A 7,203-nucleotide genomic window follows, 5' to 3' on the forward strand; every position below is an offset into this window, starting at 1 on the left:
GACTCAGAAATCTCCCACCAACGTCGTTTAACCCAAGAAATGCCTTCATCTTCAGACCTATCTAGGCCTCTAACATGTTGTTTGCATGCGTATAATGTTCGTGCATGTTTAATCCTCTCCTTGGCTTCTTCGATTATTATATGACGATCTTCAGGATGTTTATGAAGTGACCATAAAATATCACAACGTGTAATGTACAGTACTTCGCAGTAAGTTACACATTTTACAATGACATTCCTTCTTGCAATTGGAACAAAAAAGCTTATATCCCCTAAAACAGTTCCGCCAGTAAAATATATTAATGGAGTTACTCCATCATCTTGTGATATCAATTGCACTTTACCAGATTTGAGGTAGTATAAATGTGTACTAGAATTAGGTCCAGCATAAAAATGTTCACCGGGTAATTTATAATCTACACGAACAGTTTCACACAGCCACCGTCTATAAGGTATAGAAGTTCTACGGAATGTTGGACTATGATAAAAGATTTGCCAGACAAGATCTTGTCTTATTTGTAACCGTAAGTATCGTGGTAATTCTGAAATAACCTCGGGTATATTTGTAATACCACTGCGCTTCTTCCATATTAAGGAATAGAATTTTTTCACGTCTAAATGTGCTCGTTCTGAAATGTTTCTGCGGCGGGTTTCCTCTACGATTCTTTGAACCCTGGGATAAAACGAACAAATTCTTCTTAAATGAAGTATTGATTCTGCGACACCTTTCGGAATAATTATGAACGTGGTAAATAGATATGCAATTAGCATCATTATGGCTATAACAATGAATTCCAAATAGGTTGTTGGCTTTGTTTCATGAAATTCGTCATTGAAAATTAAAGAGAAAATGAAAGAAGAACCATAAATATATGTTGTATACGACACATCAGTTTCGTTCAGCTGAAAAATATGCATGAATCAACATACATCAGAAATAATAAATAATTTAATAATATAATATAAATAAGATTGCATTGTATTAAAATTTGCAAAATAAGTATTAAAATAAAGGTATATAAACCTTTGTAAATATTATTAGTAATATTTACTGATTTTAATAATATATCATGAATTTCTCGGATAAGAAGTTAAAAAGCATTTATACAAATAAAAAAAATACGGGTTGCAAACTGGGAGTGCTAGCAGAAGTGAAAACTTGAACGTTGTGCATTTTTGAATATTTTGGAATGGTTAGGGAATAAATTCGCATGAATTTATTTATTTATCAGTATAAAAGTACTAACATTCATGTAGTTAAATACAATATTCATTTATTGCGCTATCGTACACAAAAAGGACAATTTATATTACATAAAAAATTAACACTTCAAATCTTTTACGATTATTTTACATTAAACAGTTAATCTCTCAGAAAAATCAACTTTCATCCATAATTTCACGGTACTGTAACAAAATAATACAATAGTTTTTTACCTTATACAAGATAAATTTTCGCCAATCATACACTCCAGTGCGGCATTGTTTACAAAAGCCGAGTTTGGTTAATAGAAGGAAGAAAGATGTAACGCAATTAACGCTTATCATAAGGATGATTGTAAATCCAATAATAAGCACACAGCTATTGTGATTCGTTCCTAAAGACATTGTATCCGCCACTCTATAGATTCTGTTAAATTACAGTGAATAATTAATTTTAATCGTCATCGCAATTGAAAATTATTATGGTATTGAATGGCAACATACTGGTAAGTCAAATGCGACCAAATGCCTATCGCATTTTTTATTATTCGTACCACAAGGGTCTATTCTTGGACCCTTCCTCTTCCTAATTTATATAAATGATCTACCTAACCTTGTAGAAAAAAAAAAAAGGTGGTATTATTTGCGGATGACTATTCACTTATATTCAAAGTGAAACTAAGCCAAATTTTATATGACGAAGTAAACAATGCTCTATCTGACATCGTGTACTGGTTTAGCGCCAATAACTTATTGTTAAATAATCATAAAACCAAATATATTAAATTCACCGCGCCAAATGTCAAAAATGTAGATGCGAATATTTTATTACATGGAGAGGTGGTAAAACCAGTGGAATCTGCTGTATTTCTTGGCATTACTCTTGATTCCAAATTGCAGTGGGGCCCCCATATTGAAGGATTGCCGAATAGGCTTAGTTCTGCAGCATATGCGGTTAAGATAATTAGACGGTTAACTGACATAGATACGGCGCGATTAGTACACTTTAGTTATTTTCATAGTATTATTTCCTATCGTATATTGTTATGGGGCAATGAGGCCGATATTAATACCACCTTTGTGCTGCAGAAGAGGGCTATTCGCGCGATTTATAACCTAGGTCCTAAAGAATCAAAAAGAAAAAATTTAAAGAAATAAATATTTTGACTGTTGCTTCTCAATACATTTTTGATAATGATCTGTATGTTCATAAGAACATTGAGGAATTTTCTAGAAACTGTGACATTCATAATGTTAACACGAGGAACAAATATAAACTTGTGATGCCTATAATACATACAATGTTACAATACTACTCGGTTTGGTCGAGTTAGTAAGTCTTTTGTTGGGCGATGTATATGCTTCAACAATATGATCCCTGAAAATGTACAAAACAAATGTGTTACGAAAATTAAAAGAATTGTTGAAAAACGTTTGTGTGGGAAAGGTTACTATTGCATATACGATTTCCTTAATGACACCAGAGACTGGGAATGAAGCGAACACCCTCAGGCTCCTTAATTATAAATGTTTATTGTACGATATCACATCGTAATCCATATTTTTTATTAAAAAAAAGCTCGCTGAGTTTCTTGCGCCCATTGTATTGTGCTAGTAGAAATGTAATTAATTTATTATTGTCAACAGGCTATATTTTATTGTAAAATCTAACCAGGTTCATGAAATTATAATAAAAAGGCAAATACTTGATACATTTCCTGTATCCAGTTATGGTCAGCATGCGTATGATGAAACATTTGTAACATTCATGCGAGAAATTACAAATATTACTGCAAAATGTGCTTTTAACAGTAATTATCAGCTTTTGAAAAGTAACAAATATCTATTGGATCCATGAACCTCATTTTAATTATTGTTTTAGAGGTTAAACTACTTTAGCATTATGTACATGGTATAATATAACCGTGCAATGGAAAAAGTATCATAGACAAAATCTATATCTGTGATCAGTGCATCTGTCATTTTGATTTTTCAAAACAGAATTCTGTATTTTTCGTTTCTTTTTAGTTGCGTGACAGTTTATTTTGCATAATTGTAATTCTTTAGTACCTATATTTCAAAGATTTTAATATGGCATCTACAACATATTCTACTCCAGAGTCGTTGTGTAATTTGTGCTGTACGATTTCAACGTAATGTGCAAAAATGTGTCTGAGATAGCTGGAGACTTACGCCAACTCATCCATGCATGGATTTTTCGTGAGGTGAGAGTTATTTAGCTATAGAAATTCAATACGTATAATATTTACGTTACGATAAATTGTTGTAAGTGTAACTTAAATGGGATTAAAGAGTATGTTTATATATTTTTATATTTATCTTGTTCGCATTGTATGAGTGTTCTTTACCTAAATAAAGAAATTATGATTTATGAATAAATTAGTATTGTACATAAAGCAAAGACCTATATACAGCCTGTGCACCTTAAAAAATACCTTGTCTGAAGTTCTTAGTATAGGGGTCAATACACCTATTTATTTAAAGTATGTTTTAAATAACTACAAATTTTTTTTCAGTTAAACCTACTAGACTCAGTGTGTGAAAAATGCTTATTGATATTACAAGATAGTAATCAAACTGGTCAGTCAACAAGAAGATTTGGGTACAGGAATATTTGTATTCCATGTGGGGCTTCAATATTAAGAGCATATCAAAGTCATACTGTACCTATAGACTCTGCAGAAAGGAGTATTATTTTGCAGTGGATACCCTCACACCAGGTTAACCATCTCTTAAGCTATTATAGTAATAAAAAGAGCAATGTAATATGTATTTAAGTTTAAAGAACATTTATTCTTATATTAAACATACAAACTGTCTCTTACATGAGAACAATATTTTAAATAATAATCTATGAGTAGATAACTCAGTGTTTTTTTGTTATATATGTTACTAATGTTAACTAATGTTAACTAATGTTACTAATCTTATTTTTTTTTCAGGTGGAATATTTACAGCAAGTCTGTATGGCTTGCTGGCTGAAAGCAACCAGAGTGATTCATTGGCTCAGGCAACATGATAGTAACAGAGACATAGAAGTTCAAACAATGAGTGCTGAAGTTGTGAATAGTACTATCTCACAACCACCACCTATGCCTGAACTTGTTATGCCTATTTCCAGAGTAGCACCAACAATTAATATGTCTAATTACAAGTGTGCTGCTTCAACTTCCCATCACTGTATTTTTAGATTATGTGAAAATGTTTCTCGACTCTTAGTACCTGTAATACTAAAAGAAAGATTACTGATTGATTACTCATTTTATGCGCCCCATTGTAAATAAAAAAAATAAGAAAAATATAAAGATAATTCTCTTTTTGTTTTATTTACAATTAACCTCATGTGTTTAGGTTGGACCACCCTTTATATATACAATGAGTTTTTCTTCCTATGACAAGTGTACAAGACCTTACCTAGTATTTATATGAAATACTTATTTTAAGACACAACTGAAATTATAATGATGGTTGTTAAGTATTTTTAGCAAGGTTTCTGGTTTAGTGGTTATGGTGCCCTGACTGCTGAACTGAAGTATTCGGGTGTACACACACCTGGGACTATTAATTCTTGTGTGATGAACATTTTTGTTCGTTAAGATTGCAATTGCGATTTCCACTATTCAAAAAGTACAAATCGCATTAAAATAAAAGCAGGTACCAAAAAGACAAATGCCTTTATTATAAGCTTGATATTAAAAAAAAACAATATACTTAATGTTTTTTAGGTTATTTTGACGTTCACTTTCTTGTCGTATTTCTCAGTATTCCGGTTAGATCATTTAAAACTAAATACACTCGCACAGAATAATGGCGTGAAGTAGCGGCCTTGTGCCGCTATGTTTCGCATAGGTTAGTGTCGAGGACCGGTGGCCATTTGCCTCATGCCGGGGTATGTGTGTACGTTAGGGAGAATATCTGCTGTCGCCGTCTCGGCAAATTTTGAGGGTAGGGACCTGTCCACTCTCTTGCTCCGCGTAGATTTAGAGGACCGCGTCCGCATCTATGCGTGTGTCTACAGGTCCCATAGTGGTAACGCAGAAACCGATCATCTCATGGGCTGCGTTCAAGCGGCAATTGACGAAGTGCTTGCACAGATCCCCTCCGCTGAAATCGTAATCTTGGGTGATTTCAACTTACACAATGCCGAATGGCTTGGATCACGTACCACAGAATACGTAGGGCGATCTGTGTATAATTTTGCATTGGCGTATGGTCTGTCCCAATTGGTTGAGTCGCCAACGCGGCTCCCGGATGTGAATAGCCACATGCCGTCCTTATTAGATCTTCTGCTGACTACACATCCCGATGGTTACCAGGTCTTTGTCGACACCCCTCTCGGAACGTCCGACCATTGCCTGGTCAGGAGTGTAGTACCTATCCGACGCCAACGTCGCAGACCACCAGCTACCCGCCGTGTTTGGCACTACAAGTCAGCAGATTGAGAATAGAATGCGTTCCTTTTTTTCATCCTACCCTTGGGGCAGGGTTTGTTTCCCTTCGGATGATCCTAGTGCCTGCGCCGTTGCAGCAGCCGATGTGATACTACAGGGTATGGATATTTTTATACCAAACTCTGTAGTACCGATCGGTGGCAGATCACAGCCCTGGTTCGAAGCGTCAGTTAAAGCAGCATCTGACTGCAAAAACCAGGCGTATCGAGCTTGGGTTGCGGCGCTGGGCACAAAGGATCCGAACAGCATAGTTCTTAAGAGGAAATACAACCGTGCCTCCACATTTTTTAAGCGGCAAATCGCCCGTGCAAAGTCAAAACACGTCGTCAAAATCGGCGAGCAGCTTTCCAGTTACCCGACCGGAACACGCAAGTTCTGGTCATTGTCGAAAACTGCTCTTGGTAACTTCAGCCAGCTGTCCATGCCGCCGTTGTACATGAGGAATGACACCCTGGCCCATACGGCAAAAGAGAAAGCCGATCTCTTGTGCGCTCTTTTCGCCTCCAACTCGACTCTTGACGACAACGGAAAAACACCGCCGACCAACCCGTGGTGTCAGAGCTCTATGCCTGAAGTACAGTTCAGACAGAAAACTGTTAGGCGAGCTCTGTTTTCGTTGGACGTCAGGAAGTCGAGCGGGCCGGATGGCATTTCTCCAATCGTGCTTAGAACGTGTGCCCCTGAGTTGACGCCGGTGCTAACGCGTTTATTTCGGCACTCTTATTCTAAAGGCGTAGTCCCTGACTCATGGAAGTCAGCCCTTGTCCATCCGATTCAAAAAAAAGGAGACAGTTCGGATCCGGCAAACTACAGGCCTATTGCTATTACCTCCCTGCTCTCCAAAATCATGGAGAGCATAATTAGCCGTCAGCTCTTGGTATACCTAGAGGATCACCAGTTGATCAACGACCGACAATACGGGTTTCGCCATGGTCGGTCGGCAGGTGATCTTCTGGTATACCTAACACATAGATGGGCTGCGGCTATTGAAAGCAAGGGGGAAGACCTGGCAGTTAGCCTGGATATAGCGAAGGCCTTTGATCGTGTATGGCACAAGGCGCTCCTCTCCAAACTTCCATCATTTGGGCTTCCCGAGAGCTTGTGCAAGAGGACCTCCAGCTTCCTCATTGGGCGCAGCATACAGGTCGTTGTCGACTGATATTGCTCGAACCCAAAACCCGTAATGCTGGAGTGCCCCAAGGCTGTGTGCTATCTCCCACGCTGTTTCTTCTGCATATCAATGATATGTTGGACACCTCCAACATTCATTGCTATGCAGACGACAGCACTGGTGATGCCGTATACACGGGCCATGCAGGTCTCTCTCGGGAAATCGTCGACCAGTGCTGGGAGAAACTTGTGTCTTCTATCGAGTCCTCTCTTGAGAAGGTCGCGGAATGGGGAATGTTGTACCTTGTCCAATTTAACCCCCAGAAGACTCAAGTTTGCGCGTTTACCACTAAATAAACCCCATTTGTCGTATCACCGCTCTTCGACAACACTTCCCTCAAAGCCTCGCCTAGTATCGG

General features: G+C 37.5%; 1 pseudogene; it reads left to right on the top strand.

The window, feature by feature from the left end:
• The first annotated feature begins 1,694 nt into the window (after positions 1 to 1,694).
• On the top strand, positions 1,695 to 4,535 carry LOC126968196 (uncharacterized; annotated as a pseudogene).
• The last annotated feature ends 2,668 nt before the right edge of the window (positions 4,536 to 7,203 follow it).

The sequence above is a fragment of the Leptidea sinapis genome, chromosome 15 (genome assembly GCF_905404315.1).
Source record: "Leptidea sinapis chromosome 15, ilLepSina1.1, whole genome shotgun sequence".
Classification (NCBI taxonomy): domain Eukaryota; kingdom Metazoa; phylum Arthropoda; class Insecta; order Lepidoptera; family Pieridae; genus Leptidea; species Leptidea sinapis.